This window comes from Ptiloglossa arizonensis, chromosome 1 (assembly GCF_051014685.1).
Source record: "Ptiloglossa arizonensis isolate GNS036 chromosome 1, iyPtiAriz1_principal, whole genome shotgun sequence".
NCBI lineage: Eukaryota > Metazoa > Arthropoda > Insecta > Hymenoptera > Colletidae > Ptiloglossa > Ptiloglossa arizonensis.
The window spans coordinates 6,970,299-6,982,854 of NC_135048.1; the positions used below are offsets into that span (position 1 = coordinate 6,970,299).

The window sequence follows — 12,556 nt, forward strand, 5'->3', positions numbered from 1 at the left end:
ACTTATCGAACAACCTATTACGTCGAACGAGAATAATTCTGTGCGTATACGTAACGAAAAAGTGACAATGTAACGAAATATGGAGACCGGGGTGGAGTGAAGAGGTAGATGAGTGCACGGAGAAAAAGAGGGTTGAGAATGAAGCCTAAGCGGCAAACAAGTGCAGAGGAAACGAGCATTGCAGAAGATAGACCAGAAAGCGGGCTCACGGAGTGAGTCTGGACAAGTTGGATCGGCTGCTCAAGGCCACTCACGAGCTACCCCCACCATGTTGGTCTTCTGTGCTTAGCACTCGGACGTACCCACGACTTATCTGTTTCTGTCTCGTACAGGGAGTTCATTTAAACGAAAAAGAAGGGAGATGATAGAAATAAGTAAAATTTACAATAAGTAAACCAACTTTATTGCTCGCCTGTAACGTTGAAAACAATAACTATGTGCGTAGAAATCCTCTTTGAAAAATACTATTTAAAGTATTTCCGATATCTAGTCTTCGTTCTCGGAAAAGAATAACATTGAAAATCCAAACTTCAATTCTTTCCATTTTTAAACGGATTCGTGTTTCACAGATATCACCGATTCTACGACGAAATTCGAATCCAGCAGGATTACGTAATCGTGGTACTCTTTGGAATCGTTAAAACTGCTCGGAATTCGTCTCTGTGCAGCGATCGTTTTCTTCGATTTTGTAGTTCCTTGAGCAGCGCTGCATACTCGTGAAAACCGTCTGGAAGAGGTCTGCGTGCTCTGTGCATCAACGTAGTGGAAACAAAAGGTCCGAACAGGTCTGAGTCCGCTGTCATCTTCGACAATCACGGTCGCTCGCGTACGTGCAGCTCGACAAATTTGCTCCGGCGAGTATCTCGGTCGCTGCGCGTGCTGCAAGTTGTGCAAATAGCCGGGCAAACAGCGTGGACGCGTGCTCCAGCTACGGAAAGAAAGTAAAACGTCAGGCCCACGATCTCTCTGCTTGTTTGTTTTGCTCGCGCTTCCAGCTGAACGCTGCATGCGTCTTCTAATTAGTCGCGAACTAGCGCGACGTTCTGTTGTTTCGTAGTTGGTTGCGATTTCGCGTTGTTGGAGCAACATTCTGGCTTCTTTGTTGCGAGGTTTGTAGCGTTGGTCATTGAAAGGTGGAAAATTTGTTTCGTATAGGGATCGAGAGCAGGTGTAATATCGGTTTCGATTCTTGGAATAGTTACGAGAATCGAAAAATGTTGTAACTGTTATGGATATATCGATAACATCGATGGCTCGTTACGGTTTCTATTTCAGTTACGCTTCTTCAGAACCGATGTTATATCTATTTTATAACTGTTATTTTTCGGTTCTGTATCGATTACGGTTCATGGTACACGATTTCATAAAAGGTATTATTGGTAACGGTGGCAAGCTATATCTTTGAAACGATTGTAGATAGAAAAAAAATGTCACAAGACAAAGTAAAATTGTTTAGAACGGAGATGTTTTGATATTAATTTTGCGTTGATGCATCCGAAAAATTCAACTGCATCTATTTTTTCTTTCATACCCTATACTTTTAAATGCACTAATCTATGCACTTTTTTCTTCTTTGCAAGAAGTATTAAGAGCTTTACACTTTAAAACTACTAGTTTGAAAGTTATTGCAATTTCAAGTTTGCTATATGTAGCAAACGTATTTTAGAAGAAACAAGAAATTAGCGTCAGTCTTCAACAATATTAACTAATACGTGAAAATTAATTTCGGTAGATAAAAGGACTAAGGAAATTTTAAATTGCAATCATTTCTAGGAGTTTTAAGGCACAAGTTCTTTAACATTTTCTTGTAGAGGAAAAAAAAGTGCATCGATTTGTATATATAAGAGTGTGGAGTACGATATGAAAAATAGGTGCAATTGAATTTTGTTATGCATTAATGCATGAAATTAACATCAGAATATACTCCATTCCAAACCATTTAACTTTACCTTTTCACATTTCTTTTTATCTACAAGCGTTTTAAAAATATAGCTTATCTCCGTTGCATGGGACATTCCGTATATTAGCATATGTATATTCTTATGTGAAACAATTAATTCTGTTTGATAACAATGCTGTCGCAACTTTAACGAATTATTAATTGTACGATTAAATTAAAACGAAATCATGAATAATTGAAATGTATAAATATATCTAAAAACTTTTGTTTGAAACATATTTTTCATAGCAAGAATAGTTTACGATCAATAACGTTCTATATAACGATATTAAAATGAATTTTTTTAATATTGATTTACAGTAGTATTAAATTTTATGAACTTGGAAAAAATGATCAAACACAAATTTATAGTATAATTGGGGATTCTTCTATTAAAAAGAGTCATTAATTATGGAATGATTTAAATTGAATGGACTGTATATGTGAAATTGTCCATAGAACGAAGTTACATAAGGTACAATGGTTCAGTGAGTAGAGTGTGAGACTTCCACGCGAAACTCCCGAGTTCGAAACCTAGGGCTTACTAGAAATGTTTTTTTCGTGAATTTTGTAGGCCATATCGAGCTAGAAGTAGGAAAGATGAAACATTGTCAACAATGACATAAAAAAAAAAAATAATTATGTTCATCGAAAATGCAAAGTTGGAAGGCCAACAAAATCATTGTAGGTATTAGACAGATACGTCAAAAATGTGTCATATATGAATAAATTTGAAGCCACTTAAATAATATGGAATTGGTTGGACCCCAATTCCATTTAAACGTGTGTGGGTGGGGGGTTGGAAATTGACGAGAGAAGAAATATAATTTGAAAGAAGAAAGAATAATAATAAAAATGACCCATAAAAAGTTTATGCATTGGGAATGCGTTATAACAAAGAAGGTCCGTAGAAAGAATAAAAATAAAAAGAGGGGGGTAGTGAATGTGGGACTTGTGGGAGATGTTGACAAAGTCTCAAAGTCATTCGAAAAAGGACAAAAACGAGCCCAAAAACAGGAACGAGATATGTCCTCGATGACCGACGATTGAAGTTCCACACTCGGGTACACGCCCAAGCACAATGGTGTAAACATTGTGCAAAACAGAGTTATTGAAACATCCGTGACCTACGTTACGGGGTGGTTGCATAACGAAAAAGCCGATTCTTTTGTCTCGAAGGAACAATGATGACGAAGTGTACTGTTTGTTTCTTTGTTTCCCTCGTGGTTGTGCATACGACCCGCTTAATTACTTTTTCACGACTATCAATTCACCGCAGATCTCTGCACCACGGAAAACGTCGCTGAAAATGTCACGACACGTTAATCCAATCCTGCACGAAACTTTCAACGATAGCTTTTCATCGTGCCGCCCTTCCTGGTCTCTCAAACTCCTCCCATTCGATTTCCAGTCAATAAACTAGCCTTATGAAAGGTTCTTAACCCTTCAATACGCGGCTAAAGTATTTAGAACGAGTTGGCTCTACGAAACCCAATTCAAAAAAATGAATAACTGTTTGTAGCAAATATTCCATGTCGCAGACATAGAATTTTCTTTTACGTGGTACATCGCATAATTTTGGGGCAATATTAACAGTAATTCTAATAAATAAATTCCCTTCGAGAACACACAAAATTGTAAAAATAAATAATATTTATGATCTCATTACTTAAGAAAAGGGAGATCGATAATACATCCTCGTTTGCAATTAGTATATTTTTTTATCCCATTCTGTAAATACCAAATCTTTAAGAAACTTTACTCTACGAAAATATATACAGGATGCCTCTCTCTCACACACATACACACACACATAATAAGTTCGATCAATTGATCAGTTTTACGAAAAGCACGAAGCGTGTCCGCGAAGCGAGAAGCACGAAGGTAGCGGGTTCTGTAATGCGGTAATGCGGCCCGAATACCAGGCAGACGCTACGTGGCTCGCATTGTGCGCTCGTCGTTTTTGCGTTTCTCCTCGGTAATCATTACCAGAAAGTCTCGAGAAGTTGGGAGATCGGAATATCCGATGGCAAAGGTATCCGTAACCCATAACCACCCCTATCCGCAGTTGCGGTTTCCGGGCGAAGAACGAGAAGGCGGCCCCCGGGGAAACAAAAAAAAAAAAAAGGAAAAGCAAGTTTCCACTCCGTTCTTTTCCTAGCCGCATACCTCCGGCGTTGCCGCGACACGAACCGGCACAAAGTATTTCCATTACACGCCGATGTATTTCACCGACGCATACTTCGTGCAACGATTTTGCTCCATTTGAATTGGAAACGGCGATTTTTCTTTCTTTAGTCCCTTTAAAGGACTACGCGAGTCAGTCATTTTCCATGGATGTGCCCGCGGTCAAATCGAACGATACTTGGGAAGAATTTCATTCGTCCCGACTGCGTTTACCGTCTCTTCGATCGAATCGCGAGAAAGGCCACTTACAGGGACCGGTATTTTCTCATTTTCTGTTGCAACGGTTTAAAAATTTAAATCTAGCGATCATAAGAATTGAAGATTATTTCAAATTTCGAAACCAGCCCGTATCGTTTACTTTTCAGTTTGAATTACCCGCGAGTAACACTGAGAACGTACCTGAGATTATATTCCCTCGGATTTCGAACACACAGTTCTACGAGTCGAAACAGAATCGAACGTTGAAGGCTAAGAAACAACTAATCCACGCTGTGTCACCGAGTTGCCCACTTCTCCTCTCTGCGCGGAAATCTTGACGGATAAGATATTGGCTGTTCAAGGTCGTCTAGAAGCTACCCCCACCGCTCTATCTCTCGCCTCTTTGCGCCACGTTCTCTGTATCTGGGAGAGAAAAACAAACTGGCTTCCCTAGAATAGATCCAGTGTACCTTATCGCGTTGTTACAACCCCGAAACCGTACCAATCTACAAGGATGATAAAACCTAATTGCTGCGAGAAATAGTGACAATCAGGGATAACTCTGTGGCAACCTAACTCGGAACACTGCGTCTCGCTTGAATCACATTGGAGGAGGGAAGTGTGACCTCGAACAGCCAATTAATTCCGGCCCGGTCGTATCTAGTTTTCCACGATTCGGGAGCGGGATTTTCGAATCGGAACTGGCGCGTAGACCGGGTCGGCGGGAAATATCGCAGTTGCACGAACGTACGGGGCACCGTGTTCCGATTTCTCTTAAGTCGGGGTCCTTTGGAAAGCTATAAAATGTTCTAAACCGCGCGTGTACAGCCCGGAGAAGCGAGTCGTACGCTAGCCGCGCATTTTCCACCACTATCTCGACGTTTTATGACGTACCTTACGTGGCTGATTAGCTGTCACGCTCGTGCATTATAAATGTGCGAATCTAAATCTGATCTATGAATAATGCGGTCGGTTCGGGCTGATATTCGCTTCGTGCGCTACGAATCGTTCGTGAAACGCGGTCAGAGAATAAAAGAGAGAGAGAGAGGGGGAAAAGAAAAAAGAAGGAGAAGAGGAAGAGGTGAAACGATGGCAAGTTCGAGCTGTGTCGCTGGCGTGCGTCGCGTTTTCAAGCCGTGCTTACAACCAAAGCGGGGGATTTCGTCGGGAATTTCGGTCGCGACGCGATCGGAAACGATAAGGTTTGCGGAGGATTTGCGTTCGGAATGAGCGCGACACGTTTCTACGGACGGAAATAAACATTATCACGGCTTATTGTGTTAACTATGTGCATGCATCGCGAAGAGAGAGAGAGAGAGAGAGAGAGCGAGAGGGGCACGGCCTGCCTTATCCACTTCTCCCGAGCTCACGCGAGCTTCCGTTTCCTTCGCGAGCGTACAATAATTATTATCTATTGCGCCGACTTTTTCTCCCATTTTTTATTCCACCGCGTACAAGTTAGTTGCATTAACGTTATCGGCGCGAACTTGGCCGCTGGCTTCTGAAAAACCTGGCCAGACGAACCACAATCGTCGAGGATCAAACGCCGCGCGTCGCCGTATCGCTCTATTTACTCTCGAAAAATCGGCCCCATTAGAGACCGAGCGGAGCTATCTAGACGCTCGATGATATTTCATTCACGGTTGAAATTGGACTCGCGATTGTTCACTCGTGCGGGGTAATTCGAGACGCAAATAATGATAGAGTCTTGAGATACGTAAGCGGTGGTGATCGGGGTATGGTTAGCTTCTAAATAGCGTATCCCTCGCTTCGAAATTGTTGCCAACCAAAATCCTCTTCCAAGCTGTGGAACATTCGATCACGCTCAACTGAAAGTGACTCAAAGTTGCAGTCAACGCGTTGTCTACCTTGCAGCGATATTTCGAGCAACTTACTTTTCTTAAGTAGCATCGTAACAACGAATCGGTATTTATTTAACGATCGATGGGTCCGTTCAGACCCCATTCTAAACGCTATACGCTTCTTTGATACGCGGTGCAATTTGTTTACGTTAGAACGATACCGAAGCGAACACAGCTCGGAAGATGCATTTCTCGATAGTATTCAGTGTGACCTTTAAAAGACAAATCGTATTTTGCGCTCTGAAAGAATTCGTTGTATTGAAATTTAAAACATCGTTATTCGAACGTATTGTAACGTTTTGCAATTATTACATAACGTTATTGTATCATATTAGGATGTCTAAAACGAAGGACCAATCGTGAGAAAATAGAGAAATTTTTCATGAATTGATAGTAAAGACAATAGAGACAGTGAATCTTTATCGTATAGCGATGCTACACCAGAACCAGAAACATTAACAAATCTAATGAATTGAATAACAATAAGTATGCATCGATACGAGATTACTGTACACCATGGTGTGGAAGTAGTGTGGTCAAAGTGTGATTCAAATCATTATCTGAAGGACGATGTCCTGTGCATCCCTCCACAGATTACATATACATATAGTGCAACAAATTAGAGTTCCGTAGCTTATGGATGATTTAGATTATTCTCTAATTTAGGGTCTCTTGGATTATGGTCCAATTTGTGTTAAAACGTTATGCGGTAAAATATGGATAGGTGTAACCTCGATACTTGCACGCGAACCTCGTTCGTTGCACTGTATTAATCATCAGAAGAGATGGTTACTTAGAAACAAGTGTTCTATCTTTACTTTGAAACAAATACAAATTATTGGTAATAAACCGTTATACAAGAGGGAGTATATCGTGTAAGCGCGACTCCTTACCCCGATAATTGCACGAGTCGCGATACATGCAGAAATTTGAAACCACGACGTCCTACAAATTTGTAGCTCGTAACTTTAATACAGGTTGCAGTATCGGAGATCACAATCGAGTTCAGAAATTATACGAAACTCGGTTTACCTTATATTGTTGTTAATACGAACACCGACATCCGTCCAAGGTATCGTTTCAATTATCAATCGTTTTTTTACCTAAAATACAACTACCAAGGTTCCGACTCTTCTTTGCGATCTACTCGGATCTACTGGTGTTCGAAAGAAACCTGTCTGACTTGAATTTGTACTAATTTTACTCGCAAATCAATTTAATTTCTCTTCGATCTAAATCTACTTTAACCGAACTTCTACTCTGGTGGTGTTTTCTGGTCTCCGAAACTTTAAACCCTCTCAAAATCTGAAATACAATCTTGCGTTACTTTTTCAACGTTCAAAAGGATGGTAAATCAAAATTTCAGGTGACAACGTCTCTTTGAACCAGAGCTGAAACTATTTGAATATTTTCCGAGTACTCGAATGGTCGAGTATACCTATAGTTAGGTACTCAACATTTCAAGCATTCAAACAGTCGAGTATTCGAATTTTTAAGTATTCGAATCATTTGAATCATATTCAAATGGGACCATAATCCGCCTAATATTTGAATCGTTCAAGTATTTGAACATTCAAATCTAGGAGTATCCTGCTTCTGATCGATGACAGAAACGACTCGTGTTTGATGTTGTATCACAAAACAAGTGTAACTTCCGCGTGGTGTGTCCCGCCATTTTCTCCAGCGTCTAGTATTGGTTTTTACGGATGGACCTACGTGTCGACTAACTAGATTTTCTTCCAAATTTTCACCGGATGCTGAATTAACGCGGCGCGAAGATTAAATGTAAATAGAATACGTAAAGTACGCACGCACGGTCTCCATTTACCAAGGGCTGGCAACTGTGAAATATTCCGTCGGCTTTTAAATTTACATCGTTAACGCGCGATGAGCAGCTTTCGTTATTAGATTTTCGCGAAAACTCAGCTCGTCTGGCGTCAAAAAATGACCAGCGCGTAAATAACGAGGGAAATTTGATACACAAACACGGAATAAGTCAATCCTGCGGTGAAAAGCTGAGCACGTGCCCGTTTAAACGAAGGTTCACACTCTCGAAGAAACGTGCCAAGCCGAGAAACATTATGAAAATGTTTCTAATACAGACGTTCGCTCGTTTTCATAAGAAATGTATGCCCACTTTTCACGAAATGCATCTGATCGCTATATGCGTACGCACGTGTAAACAATTCACCGATTTAACGATACTACAGAATATTATAGTTACAAGAGTCATCCTCGCTACGGCTACTTCTACGTCTCTCACCATAAGCTCTCCTCTTTTAACTAGAAACGTGAACGTTATAGTCCGAGAGTCAGAGAAACCAGCTTTCGAGACTCGCATTACACGTTGCTTGTATTCGAACAAGGCAATGTTTAAATTTCTATAATAATTTATAACTTTTCTGTAATAAATCTATATTTTTTCTCTATGATAAACCTATTAATAAAATGCTAGGAAAAAAATTACTCTTTGAAATCTGTTTACGCGTGATTTTTACGTGGGTCAGAAATGATCCAGCTTCGACCACCACGAGGTCCGCCCTTCGAGAGTTAATACCTACAAACATACACGTTGAACAGTTTAGTTTTCATCGGAGGATGAAATTCGATCCTGCCTTCCTTGTGTATCGTATCGCTCTTACGCCAAAGAAACATAAACAGTGATTGGGATCACTTCCCTTGAATCCGATGTAAGAATTGTTACTTGAAAACGGGAATTGTACCTCGCGTTCCTGTATTCGTCACCCCTGTTACAACGTACGATTCCTTCGTAGAATATACTCCCCAAGGTTTTGTTTCGTTTGGATTAGGTCCAGGTTAGGTCTGGGTTAGGTCTCTTATACCGAAGGAACATAAACAGTGGTGGAAATGATTACTTTGCTTGAATCCGGTGTAAAAATTATTACTTGAAAGCGGGAATTGTATCACGCGTCCTTGTATTCATTGCCCCTAATTCCCTCGTAGAAAACCAAGTTTCTCTTTGGTCTGGATTAGGTCTTTTACTCCGAAGTAACATAAACAGTGGTGGAGATGATTACTTCGTTTGAATCCGGTGTAAAAATTGTTACTCGAAAGCGGGAATTGTACCACGCGTCTCTATATTCGTTGCCCCTGATTCTCTCGTAGAAAACCAAGCTTCTCTTTGTTCTCAGTTAGGTCTGGGTTAGGTGTCTTATTCCGAAGGAACATAAACAGTTGCGGAGATGATTACTTTGCTTGAACCCGATGTAAAAATTGTTACTTGAAAGCGGGACTTGCATCACTCGTCCCTGTAACATCGTACGATTCCCTTGTAGAAAATATTCCCCAAGGTTCTCTTTGGTCTGAGTTAGGTTTAGATGAGGTCTAGGTTAGGTCTCTTATACCGAAGGAACATAAACAGTAATGGAAATGATTACTTCGCTTGAACCCGATATAAAAATTGTTACTTGAAAGCGGGAATTGTACCACCTGTCCCTGTATTCGTCGTCCCTGTTACATCGTACGATTCCCTCGTAGAAAATACTCTCCAAGATTCTCTTTGGTCTGAGTAAGGTCTAGACGAGGTCTAGATCTGGGTTATGTCTCTTACACCGAAGGAACATAAACAGTAATGGGAAGCGATTACTTCGCTTGAACCCGATGTAAAAATTGTTACTTGAAAGCGGGAATTGTACCACCCGTCCCTGTACTCGTCCCTATTATATCGTACGATTCGCTCGTAGGAAATACTCCCCAAGGTTCCTTCCCTTTGGTCTAAATCAAAGGATCGTCCTGCCCTCTAACAGCAGCCACACGTTGCGTTCGTGAAAAATCAGAGTAACGCGCGTTCGGTAAATCCCGCGACGTCGATTGTCATCAAACAGCGTCAGTCTCTGCTCGCCGGGGCATGACACAATTACCGAAGCTATTAATCGCTCTGCGTGCGGTGTCATTTGGCACTCGACAGGTCAAAAAGCGGGCCGAAGGACCGCCCTGCGGGGACACCATTAGTTATACGCGACCGAACACACTCCGTGTACGCTGGTCAGAGGAAGTCGGCAAGGCTCATTCAGTGGGTCTGAGGGTGTCTCGAAAAGGGTGTGCTCACCCCTGCGTTCAAGGACGAGGACCTCGAAAGGGTATCTCGGTTGGCCGCACGCCCGGAAAGTTGAAAACGGCCACGGGAGGACTCGATGTAAACGACCAAGGTGTCTCGATGCTTTCATCGCCGGTTGAAAACATCCTGCGCGAAAGCCTTTCAGACCGAGGAGAACTTTCGGTCAACTAGTAGCTGCCGAATTTAAATAAGAATTAGAATTCCCGCCGAACACGGTAACGGTTTTAGCGGGGGTGCTCTGGTGATTTCGGATTGAAAAGTTCACTTTCTCAAAAATTCGTTCCTCCCCGTGAAACGTTGCTCCGATATTTGAGAAATGACAACGTTACAGGACTTCAGCGTTGCACGTTGACACTTTGAAGTCGTTTCTCTCGAGACGTCATTTTTCACTGCGGAATGTTCGATATCTCGGAAGTTTACCGATCGATTTGAAATATGGATACGACGAAGCAAAAGTATTTATCCAAAGATCTTGAATTTGTCCATTTTTCAATCGGTTCAAGAAAAAAAAGACCAAAGAACCAATTATTTCCGATTACAACGAAGCCATTTTCTCAATGTTTAAAATTTTGGTTTCACGGATGGTTCGCTCGATAGATTTTTGAGTTGTTTTAATATAATTAATTTGTAACTTGCAAATATGAAATTATGATTATAATTTCCAACCATTTCCCTAAAATATTTTCTACAAATTATAATTTTAATTTTATATTTAAAAATGATAAAATTACGTTTACTCTGGAAACGACCAAGCTGCAATTTATTAGATAAAGCCATGAATTTTCTAATCCCTTTGACTCTCGTAGCTTGTACTATAAATTTCATAATCCTAATATTTTAACAGCTGAATATCAGCGGAAGATATTAATTTTAGAACACACGCATCATTATAAATTTCCATTGAAAATTCATTGCTCTATCGAATTCTGCACCCATAAAACACTACAGATATCAATTTTTCAAAGTATACTTTGCCTTTTTAAATTCATATAAATTCTGTAGATATAATATTTTTAAAAAATTAATTTCTCCTAAGATATCCGCGATTTCGAATTCCCTCGTGTACGCGCGACAACGTTTTCACCGCTTTACAAGTTTCCTGTAAACGAAACAGGACAAAACGAATGAGTATTTTTATAAAAAAAAGCCGATCCAGACTTCGTGCGTAAATTTTGCAAGTATCGTGGGAATTTCGAGAAAGTTGTCCAAAGATGGCTCGATAAGACTTTACGCCGCTGAAATTCCTCAACTCGCTACAGAGAGCTACCTAGACATACACTTAATTGCATTTCCTTACCTTTCCTTTCCATCGACTTCGCCTCTGACCCTCGGTCTGGACGAACTACCGTTCGATCTTGTTGATGGTTAGCGACTGGCAATGCCAAAGGTCGACGGTCTCACGACCTTTGAACCATTTCGTGTACGCTTTTTGCGTGCAAGCCGCACCACGTCGTACATGTCAATCATAAGAGGAAATTTACGAGGAATTCTCTGCTCTCAATAACGGTGGAGACTGTTGGTCAAACGTTCTCCAAGGGTAGTACACATTCAAGGTGGTAGGTAACATTTTTGGCTGAAAGAGTTGGTCGATCAAATTAAATATTATTACTACATTCAAGGTGGTAAGTAACATTTTTGGCTGAAAGAGTTGGTCCATAAAATTAAATATTATTACTACATTCAAGGTGGTAGGTAACATTTTTGGCTGAAAGAGTTGGTCGATAAAATTAAATATTATTACTACATTCAAGGTGGTAGGTAACATTTTTGGCTGAAAGAGTTGGTCGATAAAATTAAATATTATTACTATGTCGTCTTTATTACGAAATTATAAGAAACTGTACATATTATAACATAGAGTTATTGGGTAATGGCGAGGTACAGTTAGAAACTGTTGGTGAACCTAACCTCAAAGTTGTTCAAACGCAAGGAAAGTATAAATTATATATAATAAATGGAACAGGGTGAACGCAAAAGAGTTTAAATCTCAAACTATTCGAAGTTTGAAGTAGTAATGATAATTAAATTTATTAAGGAATTGCAGGTATCAGTAAAGAATTATACCTTTAATGTATATATGTAAAAGCGAGTCTACAGTCAATGATTATTTTTAAATCCAACTACGATAAATATACTGTCGTAAACTATGAAGATTGCAAAATTTAATAAGTATTCAACAAGGAAGCAATTTCAGTGCATTTCAACGTAAAAATATTTTTTATTTTTCGTTTTTGGTTCCACGATACATAAATGTATGTGAATTTTTGAAAAAATCAAAGATTTTATACCAAT

The 12,556-nt window shown here is 40.1% G+C and overlaps 1 long non-coding RNA gene across 1 annotated transcript; it reads right to left on the reverse strand.

The window, feature by feature from the left end:
* Nucleotides 1-593: 593 nt before the first annotated feature.
* Nucleotides 594-11,583, reverse strand: LOC143153573 (uncharacterized). The gene is made up of 2 exons (XR_012993863.1): nt 11,562-11,583; nt 594-928 (listed from the first exon to the last, which is right to left on the reverse strand). It is a non-coding gene; the product is annotated as an uncharacterized LOC143153573 (long non-coding RNA).
* Nucleotides 11,584-12,556: the final 973 nt, after the last annotated feature.